The 26,392-nt window shown below is 43.6% G+C and overlaps 1 protein-coding gene across 1 annotated transcript in view; it reads right to left on the reverse strand.

The window, feature by feature from the left end:
• Window positions 1-26,392, reverse strand: part of LRRC4C (leucine rich repeat containing 4C) — a 1,031,944-nt gene that overhangs the window by 267,247 nt on the left and 738,305 nt on the right. The gene's annotated exons all lie outside the window — the stretch shown is intronic.

A 26,392-nucleotide genomic window follows, 5' to 3' on the forward strand; every position in this document is an offset into this window, starting at 1 on the left:
TGTCTCTCAAAAGTGAGTACACCCCTAAGTGAAAATGTCCACACTGAGCCCAAAGTGCCAATATTTTGTGTGGCCACCATTATTTTCCAGCACTGCCTTAACCCTCTTGGAGTTCACCAGAGCTTCACAGGTTTCCACCGGAGTCCTCTTCTACTCCTCCATGACAACATCACAGAGCTGGTGGACGTTAGAGACCTTGCGCTCCTCTACCTTCTGTTTGAGGATGCACCACAGATGCTCAAGAGGGTTTAGGTCTGGAGACATGCATGACCAGTCCATCAGTTGATCTTGAGAGAGAGGCCTGTTATCCACAGAAATCAGGCGGACTGGGCAATCTAGAGCATGAGTTTCCAGTTACAAAGATGTAATCAGAGACTTATCAATAACATTTTCAGCGGCTCCAAAATCTACAAAGGCCAGCAGTTCATGAGCCCCCGTCCCAAAGTGAAAAACAGCGGGTAATAGTATTTGATTGTCATCTTGGGGAGATGAAAGCAGACCTAAGGTGACCTCCCCACACTCACCTAGGTCCTGGAGTTTCCTGGACGTGTAGGGCAACAATACAAACAGAGTCCCATGTTACACCGGCGTGTATGTTCCTGGGCAGATAAACGGGTGGAGCCTAACTGAATAGGTTCTTCTTTAGACCTGGCACTGGAGGTGGAATAATTAGGTGGCATGGGAGGTACATAATTTGCCGCAGCTGTATTGAGTTTACACCTCCTCTCCCGCTGGCGGCGGTCAATTCTAATGGTTAGACACATAGCCTCCTCCAGTGAGGCTGGGTAGGAAAAGTGGACCAGGGCATCCTTAAAGCAGAGTTCCACCCTGGGAACGTTTTTTTAAATAAAAATACCCCTGGGACAGTCAGGGCTAGTGCATTCCACAATGGATAGCCTCTGATCTGTCCCGGGTTGCATTTACCTGCAAGAAGAAATACTTACCTTGAAAATGTATTGTCCAGCGCTGCCATCTCAGGTGTGGGCAGCTTGAAGCCAGCGCGATCCTCTTCTGCGTCCTCTTCCGTCTTCTTCGGTCCCACGATGCACTGCACCGGCCCCGCCGTCACTTCCGGTGCCGCAGCGTCATCCCTGCACAGCTTCTGGGCATGCCCAGAAGCTGCTTAGCAAGGTATGACGGCGCCTGCACCGGAACTGACGTCGGGGCCGATGCAGGCGCATTAATTCCTGGGAGCGATGAAGTTCAGCTCCCAGGAATCATTGCAAAGCGGAAGTGACGAATCACCGTGGCCGCCGAGGGGAGGAAGAGGAAGTAAGGAAAGTATATTTTCTTCTAAACAAAGTAAGTAAAAAAAAAAAAAAAAAATGTCAATTATCCATTTGTTTTTCAGGTGACCCGGAGCAAGAAGATGGAGGTAAGTATAATTTTAGGGTATAACTCCGCTTTAATTGCATCTGAAAGGCCTGAAACTGGCTGCGGAGAGCTGCATCTTTCCAGCCAGAATACGGGGCCCATCTGTGAAACTTTGAGCAATTCATTTCAGCAGTGTTAGTCCCTTGCTGTAAGTTACGCAGGGTTGATTCTGCAATAGCAGCACGATCTGGATCATTATAAAGCCAACTGAGGGCTTCATAGAAGGCTTCTACAGTTTGCAAGGCCGGATGGTTTGGTTCCTGGTTAAAGGCCCAAGCCTGGGGGTCACCCTGTAGTAAAGAGATACTTTCCCGAATCCTCTGATTTTGAAAGCCAGATGAGGAAGGCTTTAACTTGAAATATAATTTACAGCTGTTTTTAAAGTTGAAAAACCTCTTACGGTCACCAGAAAACCGATCGGGTAGAGGAATTTTCGGTTCAGATGATGGAGTATTTGTAGCGGTGGTAGTAGAAGGAGGAATTCTTTGGACGAAAATGTTCGCCCAATTTTCTTATAGAGTGTAAGAGCTTTTAAGCTTTAAATTACAGGTAGTACTGTATTTAACCACAGGCATCTAAATTTACTTCAGGTGAGGGCTCAGTTTTGGATGGACTGACCTACATGAATAATTTAGAACTCACTGAAATGTAAAAAATATATTTCAGGCAGATAACCCCCCACCCCCCACGTTACCATGCCACAAATAGATGAATACCATTTTTACTTTCAAATTTACTGAGATTTTTTTTTTCTCTATAATCCAACGCTCAGATACGCGGATTGGGCTAAGGCTGGGAAAATAAGTTCTATACCTTCATCTGGGTTAATAATATCCATATACTTAATCCTGACATTTAGCAACATGGTCTAATTATGCAATAAAAGCCATGCAAATGAATGACCTACATCCTGCAAACAGACCTCCTAATTGTAATGTAAATGGCGCCGGGAAGAATGTCGAGGCCTCTGGGCAACACGGGGCTGTAATGTTCAAACAAGGGAGCTCACTTCTCTGGATTTCTTAAAGTAAAAATTCATGAAATAGTGCTGGCGAGACGTCTTTTTTTCACATTACAGATAATTAAAATATAAGCATGGATGTTTCACATACACTCATATATAGCACATAGCAGGGACCAGTTAGAACCTCTGTCACGTTTACCAGTGTTGGTGATCTCATTAAAGAGATATCCCCTGACTTTCGGCCCTTGTAACTCCAGGATACCAATTATCCCCTATACAGGGAGACTCAGAGGTTTCCTGGAAAAGTAGCGGATCCCTAAGATTTTCCTACTCATCTGGAACCTTTCCCTGCTGCTAATACTGTCCTTGAAAGATGGTGAACTGCCCCTACATTATCTACATGCTAAATTGGCTCCAAACCAAGGAGCCAGGGTCTTAAGTAGACTCTGCCTGACCAAGACGGGTGAACTATCCCTACATTATCTACATGCTAATTAGCTGCCTGCAGAGAGCCGCACTGGGCTTCCTTCCGTAATTGCCCCTCTGCTGGATCACACTGATTCTCTGTGTTGCTGGGGACCCCCTGTGGGCCCGAGCCCCTTAAAGGAGGACTGGTGGTCCCCCCCCTATCAGCGGCCCTATCAAAGTCGGGGACCTGCTCCCTCCTCCCCCAAATGCTCCATTTCACAAACAGAAGTGGGGGGAGGAGGCAGAGGCGTAATTAGAACCTTCAGGGCCCTGGAGCAAGAAACCATGAAGGGCCCCCTAGCCTGGGCCCTTCCCTTCAAGCCTGGGGCTCTTTCCATTGATCCTGGGGCCCTTTACTCTTGTTGCGGACTGTTTATTACGGTCCCACAGTGGGACCCTTTCACAAGTTCTGCAGTAGTCCCCCTTCCTGCCATCTTGGGGCCTCCCCACGGTGGTGGAATGCCAGGGCCCGGTTGCAAGTGTAACCTTTGCGATCCTGGAAGTTCCCCCACTGGTGTCAGTAGTTTATATTTTTTGGTATTATTATTATTAATATTAATTATATTATTTTTATCATTTTATTTAATTTTTTTTTTACAATGTCACTGACTATGACTCTGTCCATTAAGAAAAGGAAGGAGCTGGTAAATTACATATTTACCAACCCCTACCTGGTTCTCTATTGGGACACATCCCCTGCAGCAGCCGGCAGGAGAGGGAAGGGAACACAGTGGGGGGGGGTCAGGGGAGAACACAGGGGCCCAGACACAGCAGAACACAAGTGAACTGGATAGGGGGAGTGGCAGGGGCAGCATACAGAGGAACCAATCTCCTCCATTTTCCTCCTGCAGCTACAGGAGGAAAAAGGAGGACAGTGATGTCCATTCAGAAAAGGAAGGAGCTGGTAAATTACATATTTACCAACCCCTACCTGGTTCTCTATTTTGACACATCCCCTGCAGCAACCGGCAGTAGAGGGAAGGGGGCACAGTGGGGGGGGGGGGGCAGGGGAGCACACAGGGGCCCAGAGACAGCAGAACACAAGTGAACTGGATAGGAGGAGTGGGGGGGGGGGGGGGAAGCATACAGAGGAAGCAATCTCCTCCATTTTCCTCCTGAAGCTACAGGAGGAAAAAGGAGGACAGTGATTTCTCTATATGCTGCCCCCGCCGCCCCTCCTATCCAGGTGTACAGGGAAGCTGCACAGGGCCCCCTGGAGCATGGGGCCCGGTTGCAATTGCAACCCCTGCAACCCCTGTAGTTACGCCCCTGGGAGGAGGCCTTAAAGTGGAATTTCCCCCTTTTGGGTGGAGCTCCACTTTAAGGTAAAAAAAAAAACCCTCTGCCTTTAGAACCACTTTAATAAACTGAACAGGAAAATTTTCCCAGTATCCAACTGTTTGATATCTACAATATTTAAAAAAAAGCATCAGGTGCTCTTTAAACGCTCAAGCCTTTTGTCAGTAAACAGCATTCTGCCTATACAGAAGTTACCATAAAGCATCTTGTATCTAGAGTGTTATATTATTACATAGCCAGTTAATGAAAAGCAGTGCGGTATTGATCTAATCTTGCTGATACATTTGTGCTCTCACAGACACCCTTCCCAGGTCGAGATTCATTAATCCACTCCAAGTACTCCATATAAGCTGCGGATCTGGAGAGCCCCGGCTCCCAGCCACACAAAGTATTCCAGCTCGCCTGGCAGAGAGAGGATTAAGCAGCATAACTAACAGGCAGTAATAGCTCTCACTATATTTCTGATATCTTGTGTCACCGAGTCCCTCGCTGCTACTTCAAAGGAGTGAGAAGCGAAGTACCGAATCCTCTTTAACTCCTGGTCTTATCACTTTAGAATCCCAGAAGAGATCAGCCAGTTGCTGTTCTGTATTCTGCTGGGTCTCCTTATTGTCTTGAACAGAAAAGAATTAATTGCTTCATTTACCTCTCCACTTAATTCAACATATTACTCTGCACTTCACTACCCATCCAAATGAGTAGAGTGGCACCGGAAAAAAAAAAAAAAAAACTACATTTAACCGATATCTTCGAAATATGCAATTACAATTTCTCTATTTTATTCTCGTTCATTTCATACATAAAGTCATTTTGTTCGCTGGCCTCGTTTTGCAGATTGGAGTTGATTAGACGAATAGTAAGGTTACATAGGAGGATATGAGATGAAAGCCTGCAAGATGGGAGATAGGAAAACGCGTGTCCAAGAGGCAGAGGGGGGAAATGGGGTTGGATATGGATTTTTTTAAATAATGGAACCCAACATATAAACCCAATTCCATATGGATTTTTTTTTTTTAATTAAACCCAACTCGAGTACATTTTTTTGGGTTTATAAAACCCAGATCAGATTTCCATTCCTGATGCTAATAGGGACAGCCGCCGTGGAAATGGAAGTACAAGGAAGCCGGCTACCTTGTGCTTCCATTCCCGTGGCAAGGGACCCCAGAGGCCCCTCAGCTGACATTTGCTTTATCATCCCAGACATTATACTTTATGATGAGCAGACTTCTTATCTGTATATGCGATTGGCCATTTTTTGTCCTAATAAAAAGTTTTATCAGTCTGTACTTAGAGGTGCTTTTCCTTTCTGTTATCTCCAATAAACTTCATAAATAGTTCCTCAAGTGAGACAATAATTTGCTACCAGGCATAGAATGTGATGGGAAATTCTTTAATGGAAACATACTTGGATGGGTTTAGAAGACAAGCCTCAATTTATGCCTCATCATTGTTCCAAGTACATCCAGAATTTCAGCTTAGAGGAAGGGGAATTCGTTGCCTTTACTTCTTGCCTGTTATCATCAAGAAACTTCTCAAACAGTCCCTTGACCAGGGCTGTCTTACTGAATGGGCATGTTGGGGAGTTGCCCAGGGGCCCCACATGCCCAGCAACCCAGCCAAGCATTAGTCCCGACTCCTGTGTGCATCTTGCCGATAAACTTAGCAGGTGGCAAGTGCCTGTCGGCCCTGCGCTGCTGTCAGGCCACTTGGGCCATGGAGGGGGAGCACACAACTGCAGGAATGCCTGTCCGCCTCCACTGAAACAGGCACACACAGGACAGTCGAGTCTGACTCCCGTCCATGTTTGTGTTCACCGGACCCAGCCGGCAAACTTGGAAGCTGTCAATAGCCTGGCACTGCTGTACCAATAAATATCGCCTTATCGATAATATGCATTTTTATTCTCGTGGGTAATTGTGTAGGCGGGGCCCCAGTGCACTGCATTGTCCAGGGGCCTATAATGCTCCTAAAATGGCACTGCCCTTGAGTGAGATGATCTTTTGTTACCGGGCATTTTGTTACTGGGCACAGGATGTGAGGGGAAATTCCTCAATGGAGACATACTTGAATTGGTGCCGAGGACAAGCCTCAATCTAAGCCTCGTTGTTGCTCCAAGTAAATCCAGAACTTCAGCCCAGAGAAAGGGGGAGATATTGCCCCAGAAATGTGTTGGCTTCCCAAATAGTCCCCCAAGTGAGATGATCGTTTGCTACTGGGCACAGGATGTGAGAGGAAATTCCTCAATGGAAACATACTTGAATGGGTTTAGAGGACAAGACTCAATCTAAGCCTCATTATTGTTCCAAGTACATCCAAAACTTCAGCCCTGAGAAAGGAGAGGAAATGTCCCCAGAATAGCATTAGCTTTACTTGTTACCTGTTATCTCCAATAAACTTCTCAAACAGTCCCTTAACCTTTTGTTACTGGTGACAGGATGTGGAGAATTCCTCAATGGAAACATTGGATGGGTAAAGAGGACAACCTTTAATCTAAGCCTTGTTTTTGTTCCAAATACTTCCAGAACTTCAGCCCTGAGGAAAGGGGAGACATTTTCCTAGAAATGCATTTTATGTACCTGTTATCTCCAATAAACTTCTCAAATAGTCCCAAAAATGATCTTCTGTTACTGGTCACAGAATGTGAGGGAAAATTCCTCAATGGAAACATACTTACTTGGATGGGTATAGAGGGTAAGCTTTAATCTAAGCCTCATTGTTGCTCTAAGTAAATCCAGAATTTAGCCCTGAAGAAGGAGGAGAAATGCATTGGCTTTACTTGTTACCTGTTATCTCCAATAAACTTCTCAAACCTTTTGTTACTGGTGACAGGATGTGAAGGAGAATTCCTCAATGGAAACATAGTTGGATGGGTAAAGAGGACAACCTTTAATCTAAGCCTTGTTGTTCCAAGTACTTCCAGAACTTCAGCCCTGAGGAAAGGGGAGACATTTTCCTAGAAATGCATTTTATTTACCCGTTATCTCCAATAAACTTCTCAAATAGTCCCAAAAATTATCTTCTGTTACTGGTCACAGAATGTGAGGGAAAATTCCTCAATGGAAACATACTTGGATGGGTATAGAGGGTAAGCTTCAATCTAAGCCTCATTGTTGCTCTAAGTACAGTAAATCCAGAATTTAGCCCTGAAGAAGGGGGAGAAATGCATTGGCTTTACTTGTTACCTGTTATCTCCAATAAACTTCACAATTTCACTAGTTTCTCGAGTGAGACAATGTTTTTTGTACAGGATATTTCTTTAAGTGTTCTCTGCTGAACGTCCTCACTGATGCTCTCAGAGTTGTAGCCTAAGACCATAACTGAGTCTACTGACATAGCCCTCCACTGGGTAATAACCCTACAGAAGGAAGGCCCACTCCACAAGACATCCATAAATAACAAACTTTGGTTTCATTGGTCCAACTCTGTCACCCACACATATCAATGGAAACAAAGGAGGCGTAGTGCACCTGGAGGAGGTGCTGGACCTTACCCTTGTTGGGTAGGTCTTTTACAGCTCAACTCATGAAGGGTCCTTAGTGTGGGTCCCTTTAACCATGTGCAGATTGTGAAGGTAACTGGGGAACATAAAGACTACAGTTGGTTGGAGAACAATGATTACTTATTAGTGTAGAACTTAAAAAAAAAAAATCAATATTATTGGGAACTGAAGCTTCCCCTTTTTCAGGGCTAACATTGGGGAAGAAACAGTTTCAAAACACAAACCATAAGCCTCGGTTCACACTAGGGTGACCTGGTCGCCTCACAGGTCGCCGCAGGTCGCCTCCCATAGGGAAGCTGCGGACCCGTTCTAATAGGAGCGACACAAGTCGATCCGACCTAGAAAAAGGGTCCGGAGCTTCTTTGGGGCGACCAGGAGGCAACCGCCATAGACTTCAATGTTATGAAGTCTGTGGCGGCCGCTCCGAGGTCGTGGCGCGCTGCCTGCACCGCGATCTCAGAGGTCGCCCCTGGAAGTAGCGTCGCGGTAGTGTGAACCGGCGCTAAGTGTGCATTGCAGATGTAGAGCCTTCTCTAGTTAGGTTGCTAGGTAAATTTGTTTTTTGGCTCCACTGTAGTGAGTGGAGCAGGGATTGATTGTTTTGATCTGCTCAGGGTTACCTGAGCTGAGAGCTGATTACTCCCACATGCCTATTAAAGAATTTTCCAGGGTATAGAACAGGGTGATTCAGATGCTCATCTGAATATTTATCATGCTCAGGTCAATCCCTGGAAGAATGTGGCTGGGAAGGTGATAAATGTGCAGGAGACATAAGGCAGATTGTTCTTTTCCCTCAAAGGAGGGTTCTGGTTCTCTTGGGGATGCTGCCCCTGGGGGTAGCTCCAATAAGACAAGAAACAGCAGCTGCTGGGCTGAGGACCTGGAGAAGATTTGAAGAGGATTAAATTTGCTGGAGGGCACTTCAGTGCAGTCCTGTTCTAGAAAAACGATCTTGTTGTCTCCCTCAATGAGGATCTATCTGTGGATGCTGGGTGGCAGACAGCTCCTGGGACAGGGAAAGACCTTCCAGGAAACTAATAGTTGTGCAAGTGCCAGCAGTGATTATATGGGCTGCTGCTGTAGGGTTGTAGATATACCGGCTATTGCCTGCTACCTTCTGAAAGCTGCTCAGATAAAGTAATAAAAATGAAGTAAGGGGCAACTATGATCTTTCATAAACAAAAACATACAGTACAGGGCAATCATTCAGATCCTTGTATATTACCCAACTGTGACAAGTTCTCTATAAAACATAAGTATGGAATAAAAAAACAAAAAAAAACATAAGATTTATTTATTTTAAATTCTGCACAAGGGACATATTACATTAAGTGCCCATTCACACTACCGCGACTTGTCAGGCGACTGGTCAGCCTGACAACTCGCGGTCCATGCAGTGCTACGGGAACCGTTCTAATAGGAGTGACTCAAGTCGCTCCGACTTAGAAAGTAGTTCCTGTACTACTTCGGGGCGACATCGGAGCGACTTGCATTGACTTCCATTATGTGAAGTCCGTGCAAGTCACGCCAAAGTCGCGGTGCACGCGACTTCACAGGTCGCCCCCGAAGTCGTGCTGCGTTAGTGAAGTGAAGTGTCTTTTGTGCTACTGGCTGGCCTCTACTATATCTTTCAATGAAAAGCAATCTATAAGTGGAAGAGACATACCTTTCATTCATCTGCCTGTCCTCCATTCATAAAGTGTTTTTTATTGCTGAAAACTATAGAACGCCTTCTATGAATGAAGGAGGAGGACGAAAAGGACGGCATACTCAGCACTCTTAATGAGTGCCTTTGACAGGTCCAGCACTCATAATAACCCCCACAGTATAGGAAGTATATGGCTGCAGGGGTATTGGAGTATTTGGAAAAGGGGACTTCCAATTTTAAATAACAGCGAGCAGTACTGTCCCTTGTGCTTTTTAAAGGACAAAACTAAATGTGGGAGCAGTGAGCCTGCATCATTTTTTGTAATTCTTTTCATTTTTTTAGAAAACCTAAAACTATTGTCTTCAAATGTGGGGGCATTTATTGAAGAAAAAAATATTAATATTATTATTATTATTATTATTATTATTATTAATAATAGCAAAAGAATAAATAATAATAATGATAAAAATTATTATTATTATTGTTATTATTATTTTTTATTATTCTTTTCTGTCTTAAAAGTTAAACAAACTTGCCTACACACATTTGCTTGACAACACTTTGTTGGCCGACCAATCGGCCGTCTTTTGTCCAGTGTTGTTGTGTTGGTTGAAATGTGCTCTAGACTGCACACAATTTTTTTCGGCCAACAACAACCAACTTCAGAAGTGATGTCATGTGCTGGTTTACTTTCCCTGTGTTTTTTCTTCTATGAGCATGCCCAGTCTTGCTCATCTTATTTTAGTCTGCCGAAATCTGTACTTACTGACGAACAATCGGCCGTTCTGTTGACGGCCAACAAAAATTTTATAGCATGCACACCAGATTTTTTTCAGCCAAAAAGTCACAGTTGGTTGTCGGAAGCATCATACTTACAAGCCGACAATTGGCCGATCGGACGTTGGCCGAAAATTCACGGCCAACTATCGTTGCGTGTGTACGAGGCTTTATTCCTAAAAATTGAGCTTAAGAATTGCAGGCGAAAAGAGAAAAAAGATGAAAAATAAATGAAAAAGAGTAAAAAATTATAATTTAAATTGCACCAGAGTATATTTCTTTTCGAAACATAATTTACTGCATTTTGCAAAGTTTTATGACCTTTTTAAAGTTTGCTCGTACATTTTTTTTTTTCTGTCTTTCTAGATATTTCAGCTCGCTCCATATTCCTTTTTAATCAAAGCTCGTCAGCGTGAGTCGGCCTTAATTGCAACAGAGCCTTTATGTTATGAAGTGTCTTGTCCACACATAGGTCCCCATGCTGTGACATTCATCTCTTTGCCTCATCTGTTTCTGAATGGTGTGTTCTTTATAGGTGGCTTTCAGACTGTGGCATAAAATTAATTTAGAAATATTATCAATTTTGATTGAAGACCAGCAGATTTTATATAGAAAACTGTTCAAAAAAGACTTTTAATTGTGAAGCAATGTGCTAGATAAGAATTTACACAGGCGCTGTTTTTTTGTGATAGTCCACCAGCATTCCTCTAGATATTCAAACCCCATTAAAGTAAATACAGTGTATGAAAATCTTAGCGTAGAAGAGTGCTGAAGATGCCTGTGAGTGACTGCAAACACTATTATACTTCTGTAAAAAGTACTATTATATATATTATATTATATTATATTATATTATATTATATACTGTTATATATATTACCAAAAGTATTGAGACACCTGCCTTTATACGCACTTGAATTTTAATGGCATCCCAGTCTTAGTCCGTAGGGTTCAGTATTGAGTTGGCCCACCCTTTGCAGCTATAACAGCTTCAACTCTTCTGGGTGGGTCATTGAAGGATGTCTCTTTACATTTCTTCATTCATCTTCCCCTCAATCCTGACTAGTCTCCCAGTTCCCCCCACTGAAAAACATCTCCACAGCATGATGCTGCCACCACCATGCTTCACTGTAGGGATGGTATTGGCCAGGTGATGAGTGGTTTCCTCCAGATAGGACACTTGCCATTCAGGCCAATCTTTGTTTTATTAGACCAGAGAATTTTGTTTCTCATGACCTGAGAGTCCTTCAAGTGCCTTTTGGCAAACCCCAGGTGGGCTTTCATATGCCTTTTACTGTGGAGTGGCTTCTGTCTGGCCACTCTACAATACAGGGTGGATTGGTGGAGCGTTTCAGAGTTGGTTGTTCTTATGGAAAGTTCTCCTCTCCACAGAGAAATTCTGTAACTTTGTCAGTGACCATCGGGTTCTTGGTCACCTCCCTGACTAAGGTTCCTCTCCCCCAATCGCTTAGTTTGGCCTAATTTGGGATGTCCTGGTGGTTCCAAACTTCTTCCATTTACAGATAATGGAGGCCGCTGTGCTCATTGGGACCTTCAATGCTGCAGACATTTTTCTGTACCCTTCCCCAGATCTGTGCCTCCATACAATCCTGTCTCGGAGGTCTACAAACAATTCCTTGAACTTTGTAGCTTGGTTTGTGCTCTGACATGCACTGGTAACTGCGGGACCTTATATAGACAGGTGTGCGCCTTTCCAAATCATGTCCAATCCACTGAAGTTATCACAGGTGGACTCCACTCAAGTTGTAGAAACATCTCAAGGATGATCAGTGGAAACAGGATGCACCTGAGCTCAATTTTGAGTATCATGGCAAAGGCTGTGAATAGTTATGTACATGTGATTTTTTTTCGTCTTAGTTTTTAATAATTTTGCAAAGATTTCAAACAAACTTCGTTCACGTTGTCATGTTGGTAGAATTTTGAGGAAAATTATTAATGTAATTAATTTTGGAATAAGGCTGTAACATAACAAAACGTGGAAAAAGTTAAGCGCTGTGAGTACTTTCCGGATGCGCTGAAAATTTAAAAACAGCTGGACACAGGGCAAAAATTTGAAAATAAACATCTTAGCTATAAAGTAAGAGTCAATAATCCCAAAAACTTGTGTTATTTTACAGACTCCTTTGTCAGGTGGGTCCGTCTATTACACAAGACTCAAACTTCACCAAAACACACAAACAAATCAAAGAACACTTATCCTTGCTGAGTCTGTTTGCCTGCCATGGCAACAGAACAATATGTCTCAAGTGGTCCAAAATTCAGCTTGGGCATAATGGGGGATGTCTGTTCTGCCTAATAAAATGTTATTGGATTTTTCTTAGCCAAACAGCGAGCTTAATGTTTAAAAGGAGCGCTAAATGCAATTTTTCTACAGTGCCCCTAGTAACCAATTAAATTCCTGATTATATTCTTTTTTTAACACTCTCCAAAAACACAGCTGGAGTCTGGTTTGCTATTGGCAACATTTCAAAAATGTGACATTTGTTAGAGTACATCAGTGGGATATATATATATATATATATATATATATATATATATATATATATATATATATATATATATATATCTATATATCTATATATATAGATATATATCGATATAAATCTATCTATACCTATCTTATATATATATATATATATATAGATCGACATATACTGTATATATAGATATCTAGATCTATATATATATATATAAATCTATGTATCTCTCTCTCTCTCTCTCTCTAGATATATATTAATATATATATATATATATATATATATATATATATATATATATATATATATATATATATACAGTGCCTTGCGAAAGTATTCGGCCCCCTTGAACTTTTCGACCTTTTGCCACATTTCAGGCTTCAGACATAAAGATATAAAACTGTAATTTTTTGTGAAGAATCAAAAACAAGTGGGACACAATCATGAAGTGGAATGAAATTTATTGGATATTTCAAACTTTTTTACCAAATAAAATACTGAAAAATTGGGCGTGCAAAATTATTCAGCCCCCTTAAGTTAATACTTTGTAGCGCCACCTTTTGCTGCGATTACAGCTGTAAGTCTCTTGGGGTATGTCTCTATCAGTTTTGCAGATCGAGAGACTGAAATTTTCGCCCATTTCTCCTTGCAAAACAGCTCGAGCTCAGTGAGGTTGGATGGAGAGAGTTTGTGAACAGCAGTTTTTTCCACAGATTCTCGATTGGATTCAGGTCTGGACTTTGACTTGGCCATTCTAACACCTGGATATGTTTATTTGTGAACCATTCCATTGTAGATTTTGCTTTATGTTTTGGATCATTGTTTGTTGGAAGACAAATCTCCGTCCCAGTCTCAGGTCTTTTGCAGACTCCATCAGGTTTTCTTCCAGAATGGTCCTGTATTTGGCTCCATCCATCTTCCCATCAATTTTAACCATCTTCCCTGTCCCTGCTGAAGAAAAGCCGGCCCAAACCATGATGCTGCCACCACCATGTTTGACAGTGGGGATGGTGTGTTCAGGGTGATGAGCTGTGTTGCTTTTACGCCAAACATAACGTTTTGCATTGTTGCCAAAAAGTTTGATTTTGGTTTCATCTGACCAGAGCACCTTCTTCCACATGTTTGGTGTGTCTCCCCGGTGGCTTGTGGCAAACTTTAAACAACACTTTTTATGGATATCTTTAAAAAATGAATGATCTCTTGGTGAGGGACTGTCTGGGGGAGGGACTTCGCTGTGCAGCGGCCGCCCAGCGCAGTGCGGGAGAGAACCAGCAGAGAACAGTCAGGCTGCAGGCAGCCTGAGCCAGCACGGCGAGGAGGAGGACAGCAAAGAAGGAGGACCTGAGACTGTGAAGTGTTCTTAAAAAATATTCTTTGCAGGGGGAGAGGCCAGAGAGCCTGAAGTGTGGTCTGTGGTGCTGCAGAAAAATCTTGCCTGGGAACAGGTGCAAAAAAAGGTAAGAGTAGTACCAGTTAGAAGACTAAGTAAAGGGGATCTATTTTATGGGGAACCTGCCCTTGCCTGGCCTGCTTTAAGGGGGGATCTATCTGGGGGACCTTACCTCACCCTGGCCTGCTGTAAAGGAGGATCTATGGGGTCCTGCCCTGGCCTGATGTAAAGGGGGTATATCATGCTATAGATCCCCCCTTTAGAGCAGGATCCCCATAGATCTCTCTTAGGAGCATGATTCCCATAGTTCCCCCTTTAGAGCAGGGTCCCCATATATCCCCTTTAGAGCAGGCCAGGGTCTCGAGAACACTGCCTTTTTGCAACAAATACTAGGCCTTCTGTGATTGGATGTGAATGAAAGGCAGAGCATTATGTTACAATCTCCACCTTGTCCAATAATGGCATTTTTCCACTGCAAGTACCGGCTCGGCTCTACTCGGCCCTGCTTGGCCCGGTTTGCTTTTCCACTGCTGGTACTGCATGGTACGGTGTTGGAACGGTTCGGTACGGTTTGGTGCGGTTTGCTTTTCCACTAAAGTAGTACTAAAGTTAAGTGGGTGGCATAACATCGATTCTCTGACCAATCAGTGGCTAGTAGTGACTGCATGCAAAGGATTGTGGGATATGGTACCGGTATGGTACCTCTTGGAACCACAATTGAGGTGGTACTGTTTTTGAGAGCCGTACCGTTCGGCTCCATGCAATGGAAAAGCGCTGCCATTCCGTACCGAACCGTTCCTACACCGTACCATGCGGTACCAGCAGTGGAAAAGCACAAAAGTGAGCCGAACCATTCGGTTCCATGCAGTGGAAAAGCACCATAAGAGAATGCTTAGCATTCATTGAGAAAATGCGAAGTGTTCTCTAAATGGGGCCTGTGGCGAGCAAACAGCCTCCTGTGTCTACTGGGATCCAACATGTATGGATCATACATCCATGATCTCCATAATTAAGCACCTTATTTTTTCTGTGTCGCCTTTGGGAAAAGTTATAGAAAATTTCCGTATCAGAAGAGAAAAGGATAAGCTAATGTAGGAATGTTGTAAATGTCTCCCTTAAAATATGGTTCTCCAAAATAAAAGATGAAATGTAATTTAATTAATCGACCATCTGGTTGAGACAATAGACCCCGATAATGCATTTACATGGTCACACTTGAGATGGTCCCAAAGAGTCCTGCTAGCCAAAGGAATACACAAGGACCTTTCCTAATACCACATCATGAAGGTAACAGATGGTGACTCCAGATGTCTCCGAAAAGTACGATCACGCTATCTGTAAATTCTTGTGTGGCTCCGTGAAGAATCCGCAGGGTACACTAAGTCTACAAGAAATAAAACAGCATCAAGTGATCCCTTTAAAAGTCACTTCAATTCCTCATGTAATTAACAGGGAACGTTCAATCTGCTTTCAGAAAACTGGCCGACCCTCGGATTGTCAGAGGCAGATAAGGACATAAGATAGTTGCAGAAGGATGAATAATTACACAGAACAAACTATAATTACAATACAGCCATGGGTGGGCGTATACATATTATAGGAAAGCTCTACAGAAAATAAGCTATCCAGCTAAGAACAATGATTCCAAAGAATGACACAAAAAAAAATGTTCAAAGGTCCAGCATAGTAATAAGTACACTTGCTACAGATTTGGGCTATTCAAAGTAAGCATGTGATTAAAAAAAAAAAAATGCTTAAAGCAAACCTGTACTTTGCTTGATATCCATCCCACTTCAGTTCTCAAAGCGAAGAGTTTCGAAACCAAAAGTTCATTATTGAACACACATATTAGGCCCCTTTCACACATGGAGTCCGTCAAGCAGACTCCATTTTTCTCAGCGGGGGATTGATCCGGCGATCCCCCTGCTGAGCAGTGCGGAGGCACAGCTGTAAGGTCCCCATTCTTCTCTATGGCGGAATCGGATGGGAATGGACCGTCTGTCCATTCTCATCCGATCCGATCCGCCAGACGGATGAAAAATAGGGTTTCCATTGGTCCGGTTTTGACGGATCGGATTGGATCGGATGTCAGCGGACATGTCTCCGCTGACATCCGATGCCCCATAGAGATGCATGGGGCATCTGTTCAGATCCGCCAAAAAAAACTGACAGGTGGATCTGAACGGACTATGTGTGTGAAAGGGGCCTTAAACATTCACAGTGATGGAGGAAAAAGTAAGTGATCCCATACACTAATAGCTTTAACAAAAGCTAATTGGAGTCACTAGTTTGCACACTGGTCCAATTAACCACTTCTGGACCGGAAGGATTTCCTCCTTAATGCCATTTTTTTGCGATTCGGTACTGCGTTACTTTAATGGATGATTGCGTGGTCGTGCGACGCTGTACCCAAATAAAATTGATGCCCTTGTTTCCCCACAAATAGCGCTTTCTTTTGGTGGTATTTGATCACCACTGTGATTTTTATTTTTTGCGCTATAGATATATATATATATATATATATATATATATATATATATATATATATATATATAAATACATATATATATATATAGATCCAAAACTAACATCATCTAGAGAACCAGCTGAAAAAACTCTCCTTACTTCACCTTTTCAAATGCAAAAAACAGGACGGCTGCTTGAAAAGTGTTTTTCTCAGTAATTGCTACCTTTTTCCTTTATTTTAAGAATCAGATTCAAGAGGGATGGAAACATTTCCAAGAACAAGATAATTTAGGGAAGCTTAACAAGATGAAGCTGTCACAAGAAAATCTATATAAATTAACACCCAACACCAGCCAAAATGTTTTTTTTTTTTTTTTTGTTTTTTTTTCTTTTAGTTTTATTCACAGTTGAGAATTGACGGATATTGTCTCCAATGTAGACTCATACAGCGATTTTTGCATTTTTTGGGGGGGAATGGGGCAGGATCCCAATGACACCTGTTATCCTTAATCCCCCCGGTGTCAAAGGGACAGGAGGGGAAATATCTTCAATGGACAAACAGTAGTAAAAACTAGTGATCAACCAATTATAGGCAAAGCTGATATATCGAGGGCCGATCTGCACTTTCCCCGATATATCGGAATCGGCCCCGGAGGTTACCAATATTGCCGATATTTTCGGAAATTGCTTGTACTGGAGTGATACCTGCAGCTAGAGGCATCACCCCGGTACCGGCATCCATCGCTGAGGGTCGGCTGTCTTGTAATGACAACCGATGCGGCTGAGAAGCCACTAGGCTATCATTACAAGGAGCGGGAGGGGACGCCCCCCTCTCCCGCCGCCTTCCACGGCTCGCCCGGGTCTCCCGTCCCACCGGAAGACCCGGGCAACCAGCCTGCACGACCGCCGAAGAACCGATCAAAGCCCCATTCGGCTCTGATCGGGTTTCCATGTAAAAACCCGGAAGTGATGTCATGATTTAAAAAAAATGATAGCATTCAAAAAAGCCAAACTTGGCATTTTGAATACTTTTACGTGCAGCGGAGGGGTTTGGGGTCTTTTAGACCCCCATATCCCTCCACAACAGTACCTGTCAAGTGATAAAAATAAAAAAATAAAAAAATGTAAATGTCACTACCCACTCCCTTCTACTGGACAGACCTGAGCAGCAAAAACTTAAACAATGCGAACTCTGGGAAACGGAGCTTGCTATCTCACTCTCTCCGGAAGAATGGGAAAATATCTTCATAAATAATCACAAATGCTCCCTCAACGTTACCACTCAAGAAAGTGGATACAAAATAGTTTCCCGCTGGTATCGCACTCCTACATTGTTGCACAGACTTTTCCCCTCCGCTTCGCCGAGCTGCTGGAGGTGTTTGGCTGAACCCGGCACGCTATTATCTATCCTGTGGTCTTGCCCACGCTTATCTTCCTTTTGGCAGGAGGTCCACCGGATTGTCAGACAGGTGACTACGTCTGATTTGGCCTTCACACCGGCCCAATACCTGCTCCACCACTCCCCTACCTCTAGCAGGACATACTCAAAATCCCTTACGATACTTATGGTCAACGTGTCCAGACAATGTATTTCCGCACTCTGGAGATCCACACACGCCCCCTCCATCAAACAATGACTCTCATACGTATTACAAAAGTGGCTGAGATGGAGGAACTTATCTACATTGCGAGAGACACCCCCTCCAAGTAATATAAAAAATGGGCCTGTTGGATCCACTACACCTCAACATCTGAATTTGCCCATCTTTGCCAATAAAGACCCTCGCTTATGGCACCTTTCTCTTGATGCTTGTACTCCACACCCTCACCAACCTCCTCCAGGGCTTAACTTGCCCCGCCTTTATTCATTGTGGCATGTTAGCCAACTTCGCCATCCCCCTTCCCCCCTCCCCCCCTTTTTTTTTTCTTCTTCCCCCTCTCTTTCTTCTCTTCTTTCTCTCCTCTCCTTCCTCCTTTTTTCTTCCCTTCCCTTCCTCGCTCTTCTACCTTTCCCCCCTGGTGTCCTTTACATTTCTGCCCCTGCTGGGTGTACGGTTGCCTCCGGGCAAGCCTGATAGGTAACCCACCCCTTACACGTCCTGCGCATCAATGGCTTGGCCATTGTAATACTGACTACTCCAGCTTCCTCGTCCCTGGGAGCTTTGCACCCAGGGTATGGGCCCTGCCCCAGACCTACCCTGACCGTATAATTTTACGACATGTGGGGTTTCCTTGCTTTTAGGAGCCTCCCCTCCTTCTCTTTCTTTTTGAATTTGCAGAAAGCTTGAGTTTGGCTCTGTCATCGGATACTTGCTTCCTTTTCCTTGTTTTGATGTCAACCAGATGCCATACTGTGTACTTTTCTAATTTGTTGTTTTTTTTTTTTTCCCTGCTACCATTATTATGCTTCCGGTCCTCATTGACTCCCCGCAAATTTCAGGCCAGCTAGTTGACCTATGTTAGCATTGTTCTTCATCTCAGAGTTTCTGTATGCTTACATGTTTCATTTCAACAGTATTGTACTGATGTTTGTACACTTTTATACCTCAATAAAAAAATTTGGGGGAAAAAAAAAATGTAAATGTATGAAAATATCGGCCAATATTGGCTGATACCGATATGCAATGGCCAAAATATCGGTATCAGTATCTGCAATGAAAAACCGATATCGGTCGATCACTAGTATAAACCTAATAGATATTTTTATTCTTTTCCACTCTATCCAAAAGAAAAAGATGTGTAGGCTGTAGATAGACTTAAGGATACAAAGGAAAGAAGAAGGAAAGAATAAATTGGTTAATGTGCGGCCTGATTTACATAGACCTCTCCCTTCTTTATGTTTCCTCAGTAAGCCACCAGCCTCCATAGCAGGTATAGGGCTGAGAAGAGTATTGACTTTTTACAATTTCAAAGACTGGTGAACATCCCATTAACTGCATTTTAATAAATAAAACTATATTGGATTAAAATGCTGTTTCTTTTTGGAGAGTTGTCTGTCAAGAGTACTTATTCATCCCTCTTCATATCCACTGTCCAGATATTTGGCCCTAATTCCAGCAAATACATACCATATATACTCGAGTATAAGCCGGCCCGAATATAAGCCGAGGCACCTCATTTTACCACAAAAAAACTAGGAAAACATATTGACTCGAGTATAAGCCTAGGGTCGGAAATGCAGCAGCTACTGGACCCAACTGGATCACCACGAGACCCAAAACAGGGGCTGCGGGCATGGTGCAGATGCTGCGGATATGGTACAGGAGATGCAGGGCTGTGGGCATGGTACCGGAGATGGTACAGGCATGGTACAGGAGATGCTACAGGAGATGCAAGGCTGTGCATGGTACAGGAGATGGTACAGGCAGGGTACAGGAGATGGTACAGGAGATGGTACAGGAGATGCAGGGCTGCGGGCATAGTACAGGAGATGCAGTGCTGCGGGCATAGTACGCCACGGCTCTGGAAAGCCCATATACGTTCGGCTATTCCCGGGAAGACGGCACAGGCGCGGTGACGTATTGACGCCTGGCGGCGCCATTTTTAAATCGAAGGCGCCTCCCCGAAAGGTAAGTGAGACTCCTCCGCAGCCCCTGCACATCCTCAGGAGATGCAGGGCTGCGGGCATAGTACAGGAGATGCAGTGCTGCGGGCATAGTACAGGAGAATCTCCTGTACCATGCCCGCAGCACTGCATCTCCTGAGGAGGTGCAGGGGCTGCGGAGGAGTCTCACTTACCTTTTGGTGAGGCGCCTTCGATTTAAAAATGGCGCCGCCAGGCGTCAATATGTCACCGCGCATGTGCTGTCTGCCCGGGAATAGCCGAACGTATATGGGCTTTCCAGAGCCGTGGCGGCGCATGCGCACTGCGCCGGAAAAAGGTAAGTGGGGACCCTGACTCGAGTATAAGCCGAGGGGGGGGGCTTTTTCAACATAAAAAATGTGCTGAAAAAGTCGGCTAATACTTGAGTATATACAGTATGTAACAAGGTATCTATTCAAACCAGCTACTGCCATTTATTGAAAATGGAAGTTTGTTATTTTCGGATTTATATTTACTTTATCCCATCACCTTTGCATTTTTCCCCAGAGTACCCTCAGTAGCCCATGATACAATATTCATGGATAAGTGCGTCTCGATCACTGCTGGTATTTGGCAAAACCGATCCCCTCTTGATAGATAAGGAATCACATCTTAATGGCTACAACCACGCTGCGTCTACAGATATTTCATTTCGGCATTGAATCTTTAAACAATCATTTTCCTTTTTAGAGACTGCTACTCAATTTCGCTCGGTGCTCATTAAACCATGATTGAATCATTCCTGATATATAGCCTCAATAAAGAAGGTTTTTACCAGACTCATCGGCAAAATGTTCCCTCTGAGTAAAATCACCCGAGTCTGGATGAGAGCCGCTTTTATGGTCAAATCTAGCGGAATGCCGTCTCGATACAGTCATAGCCAGGCTAATGCAGACAAAATGATCGTAACAAAAGCTTACGGAAATGAGCTGAGTTCTAGAACAACTCTGTGTACCTTTTTGGAAAATTACGTCAATAGGCAAAATCAGCCAGGGCCACTCCTATTAGAGATGAGCCGAAGATTTTGCCGAACTTGATTTGCTGCTAAAACAGCATTTTCAACTTCAAGCTGAAGATGTTTTACAAAGTTACCCATGAAGAGTGGACTCATTTTGTAAAGGTCCTTCCCCGAGACCCCCCTCATACTCACCTTGCCAGTGCTTCCCCACCAATCCTTCCTTCGTTGCAGCAGACACTAACATTACTAGTATTACCTGGTGTCAGCACCTAGGGGGAGCGGTGACATCACTCTAACTGTCATCGGACAACGCTTAGACCTGAGTAGACCCAAGGAGGTCACATGCATCCCCATACCTCGAAAAACAAGACATTGTCCGTAGCTGTGATCAAGGAAAAAACAACAGGGTAAGCTAAGACAAGGGTTGTATCAGGGATTCAGGGGGAGGGAATTTACAATGGCACTGTCACTTTGTCCTGAATGGCAAAGTCATAGCTCCCAACTGTCCCTGATTTCGAGGGCCTATCCCTCATTTGAAACAAAGTCCCTCTGTCCCTCTTTCCTCCTCATTTCTCCCTCATTTTGATCTGATCTATATAGTTGTATATAAAACACACTATTTATTTATCAGAAAGTGTTTCCCAGTGCTAAACCTTTCATCCAATTTATGAATTACTAAATGCCTAAAAAAACAAAAGCCAATAAAAAGGAATAATAGTGGTAAAAAAGCAGTTGTGGGTTTAACCAATCATAACAATATTTTTCAAATTTTTTAATATGAAATTCCCCCCAAAAAATTGTAAAAATCAAAATTTTTTAACATTTTCGGCCAATTTGTTTTATGCTACATATGTTTGGTAAAAAAAAATCGCAAAAAGCGCATTTTTATTGGTTTGCGCAAAAGTTATCGCGTTTACTAACAAAGGGAAAGATTTTTGTCATTTTTGTTGTTTTTTTTTTTAACGTGTAATGGAGGCGATCTGCGATTTTTTTTGCAGTACTGCGACATTGCGGCGGACAGATCGGACCCTTGACTGACATTTTTGACACTTTTGGGGTTACCAGTGACATTTCTACAGTAATCAGTGCTATACATATGCACTGTTACTGTAAAAATACACTGGTAGTGAAGGGGTTAACTTTATTTGGGAGGGAGGGGCTGTGTGTGTCCCTAGGGGAGTGATTCTTACTGTGATTGGCTGTGGCTTGAGGTGTAAGGACACTGATCAACGGTTCTACATAGTAGAACCGTTTGATCAGTGTTTTTACACCGAGGAGAATGACAGGCAGCTTGTTTACACAAGCCGCCTGACTTTCTCCCTCTCCCCCGACGATCGCCGAGTGACCGGCGGGTCCGCCGGTCACACGCGCAGGGGGGGGGGGTCTGTGACGCTCGCTCCCCAGACCCTCCCAGGCTAGTGACGTTAATTAACGTCACCTTGCCTGTGAGGGGCTGACTGCCGCAGTAAATCTACTGACGGCAGTCGGCAAGCGGTTAAGGGTGTGGCAGGGGGTGTGTCCTATGCCTACATACTTTTGTTAATAGGAGTCCCTCATTCCCATCTCAGAAAGTTTGGAGGTATGGGCAAGGTGACAGTGTCTCTTTAAAGCGTAACTCCACTTTTGTTCAGAAAAAACATTCCCCTCTGGGTGATCTCTGTTCATTACAAGGATTTTAACAAACTTTGTTGCAGATTCCTACTTTTTGTTATTCTGAAGAAATCATTGTTTGTTCCTCTGTGCTGAGTGGGTCAAATGGGAGTGGTTTCATAATTATCTATCAGCTGTGGCAGCTGCAGGGCTCTAATGAGGAAATCTGCTGGGCCTGCATCCCTTTAGATGTGTTCCTATTGGGAGTATCTCACCAAAAATGACATTTTTGTTGCAGGGATGCCAGAAATCTGACTTGTATCTTAGTGCAGACTTCTGGGAAAATTGGTGAGCCAATCACACAAGCAGGAAATGATGTTTCTGGGGTGTGGTCAGTATACATTCTGTGTACAGAACAGCTCCAGGCGGCCATATTGCATTGTATTTTCAGAAAATTACAACAGCTGCAGATTGAAAAGGAAAGGTCATTTTTTAATAACATTCAATTACAATATGATTTGTGTCACAATTGTATACGCTATATTGTTTTTTCTTTATTTGCTATTTTTTTTCCCAGGAAAGTAGAGTTATCCTTTAATTTTGCTAGAATTAATTTAATTTTGCTAAAATTAGCTTAGAAAAGTTCCCCTTTATTGTGTGACCTGGATTCGTTTTTAGACAAAGCCATGTGATTACCATGAAAGCACTTACATGGTGACCACATATAAACAAAGGTTAGTGTTGGAGTTAGTGCTTAAGCTAATGTTAATCTCCATCTCTGCTACTCAATATCTAATATTATGTTAAAAGCTAAAACTGGTCATACACTAATAATTTTTAGTTTGTTGTAAAACTAGCAAGTTGAATGAAAAAAAAAAAATCGATGTGGATAGCGGAATCACTCCCGCTGTGCTATTGTGTTTCAACATCGGGGAGACTTCCCCCACAGATCAGTGCTGCTGGCTATAGCTGGCAGCACTAATAGTTCAGGGAAAAGGCTGGATGTACAGAAGTTGATCAGTAGATTGACTACTGTGCAACCAGCCTGCCCATACAGGGATTGAAATTCAGTCAGTCCCTGCTAAACCAGACAAATTTTGATCCATGTATTGCCGCTCTAAAAAGGGGTCATTTTTATGATGCAATACCAGGTTCCAGATAGCTAAAGTGGTAGTATAGTCTGCTTTTTAACTGTTACCTACAGGTAAGCCTATAATAAGGCTTACCTGTAGGTGAAATTAATATCTCCTAAACATGCAGGGTTTAGGAGATATTCTCCCTGCATGCAGCCGCTGACACCAGCGGCGCATGCGCTCTGAAGGTCCGGCGGACCTTTAGAGCTCCTGCCGGAAAGTGAACTCCCACGCGCGGGAGTGACGTCATCGTGGCTCCGGCAACTCACAGCGCCAGAGCTGCCAAACCCAGAAGAGACGCCGAGGGAACATGTCAGCTCCCTCAGCGGTGTCCGGGCGACCGCGTCGGGGCTTCATTCTAAGGTAAGTATTTAACCGGTTGCCGACCGCCGCACGACTATATACTGCGGCGGTCAGCCCCGGCCAGGCAGAGTGACGTATCGATACGTCACTCGCCTGTCACTGACTGGCTAAGACTATTGCGGGCGGGCGCGCGCCCGCCGTGGTGCGCGCCCGCCGCGGCTCGTTCACAGACAAGTCAGTGCGTGTGACCGGCGGACTCGATGTCCGCCAGTCACACTGCGATCGCTCCTGTGAAGGGAGAAAGACAGAGCGGCTTGTGTAAACAAGCTGCCTGTCAGTTCTCCCTGTGTAAAAGTGAAGATCTGACCGTTCTACTATGTAGAACTGTTGATCTTTGCTTTTACACCAATAGCAATGTCCCTGCACAGTTAGAATCACGCCCCTAGGACACACTTAACCCCTCCCTGTCCAATAAAGTTAACCCCTTCCCTGCCAGTGTCATTTTTGCAGTAACAGTGCATATGTATAGCACTGATTACTGCAGTAATGTCACTGGTACCCCCAAAAGTGTCAAAAATGTCAGTCAAGGGTCCGATCTGTCCGCCGCAATGTTGCAGTACCGAAAAAAAATCGCAGATCGCCTCCATTACGCGTTAAAAAAAAAAACACCAAAAATGACAAAAATCTTTCCCTTTGTTAGTAAACGCGATAACTTTTGCGCAAACCAATCAAAATACGCTTTGACGCTCAGGTGATCAAATACCACCAAAAGAAAGCTCTGTTTGTGGGAAAAAAAGGATGTCAAATTCGTTTAGGTACAGCGTCGCACGACCGCGCAATTGTCCGTTAAAGTCACGCAGTAAAAAATCGCAAAAAAACCCCTGGTCCTTTAGCAGCCAAATCCTCCGGGGCTTAAGTGGTTAATAATGAGCTAGTATGCGATGCATACTAGCTCATTATGCCTTTGTCCTGCAGGGTTTGTTTGGTTTTTTTGTGAGGATACAACCGCTTTAAGTCTCCATTCACACTGGTACGACTTGTCAGGCGACTTGGTCAGCCTGACAAGTCACGCACCGTCGCGTCCCATATTGTAGTACAGGACCGGTTCTAATAGGAGCGTCACAAGTCGCTCCGACTTAGAAAAAGGGTCCTGTACTACTTTGGGACGACCTGGAGCGACCTGCATTGACTTCAATGATATGAAGTCTGTGCATGCTGCTCCGAGGTCGCGGTGCGAGCTGTGCACCGCGACTTCACAGGTCGCCCCGGCAAGTCGGGTCGCGCCTATGTGAACCGGCTCTCAAAGACATTTCTGTAACCCTCAGAATCCATTACAAGCTTGTTTCAACCTTAATGACCTCCATAAAATTCTTATTCTCACCTTCCCCACTTACTACAATTATTTTTGCTCCCAATTTTGGCAAAATGTTGGCAAAGTGAAAACTCCCTCTTTCACTCATCCCTAGTTTCTACGTTTTGTAGTACCTACTGTCCCCCTGACCAGACAATAAAGCTTGCACCTGCTAATTAAGCCAACCACACGTGTAGATGGCAGATCACAGACTTCATATTTTGGGGTTGATTTACTAAATTTGGAGAGTACAAAATCTGGTGCAGCTCTGCAAAGAAATCAATCAGCTTCCGTTTTTTTTTTTGTCAAATTGAACAAGCTGAAGTCAGAAGCTGACTGGCTACCATGCGCAGCTGCACCAGATCTTACACTCTTCGGTTTTAGTAAATCAACCCTTTTGTTTCCATGCCCTTACAACATTATGATGCATTCTCAGCAACATTGCATTTTATGGGTGGTGATTCCATAGAAAGGGTTGTTAAGCAGAATGATAGAAAATGCTGACTGCTCTTTATGACTTTGCACTCCTATCTGGTGCAACAAACATTCTATGGAAAGTTTAGCTAGCTTTGTCCCTAAAGCACTGTAGCAGGAAGCAAATGGAGGCCACAAGATAAGGTCTAAAATCTCATGCTAAAAATCATCACCTTGTCTTGTGGCAAAACCAAGCACACCATTGTTCCTACATATAAAACGTGCTGTCAAAGGAATTAAATAAAGTGTATTTAGTTACTGTACATGCTTTCTGCCTTTTTTATGTTCAATACTAAAAGAGTACATGTATACAGTTCATTTTTTTTCATATTTTCATTTAGGTAAATATATTAACAATTCAATTAATTATTAAAGCGTTTGTTACCCCAACACTTCATATTCCTGATATGTGCCTGCTGTACCATGTATGTGTATGAGAAAGTCTCCTGTTCTCTTTGTATTGCTTCATTTATGTGAAACCCCTGGTGTTCCTGCTAGCCCCCTTGCTTTCCTTTTAGAAACTTACCACACTGAGCAGGAGAGCACAGCGTGGTCAGTTCTCTAGCTATGTTGGGAACTCAGTGTACTCTCCTCCAGCTGAGAAAAAAAAATGTAAT

Source organism: Pelophylax lessonae (genome assembly GCF_965119305.1).
Source record: "Pelophylax lessonae genome assembly, chromosome: 10".
Lineage (NCBI taxonomy): Eukaryota > Metazoa > Chordata > Amphibia > Anura > Ranidae > Pelophylax > Pelophylax lessonae.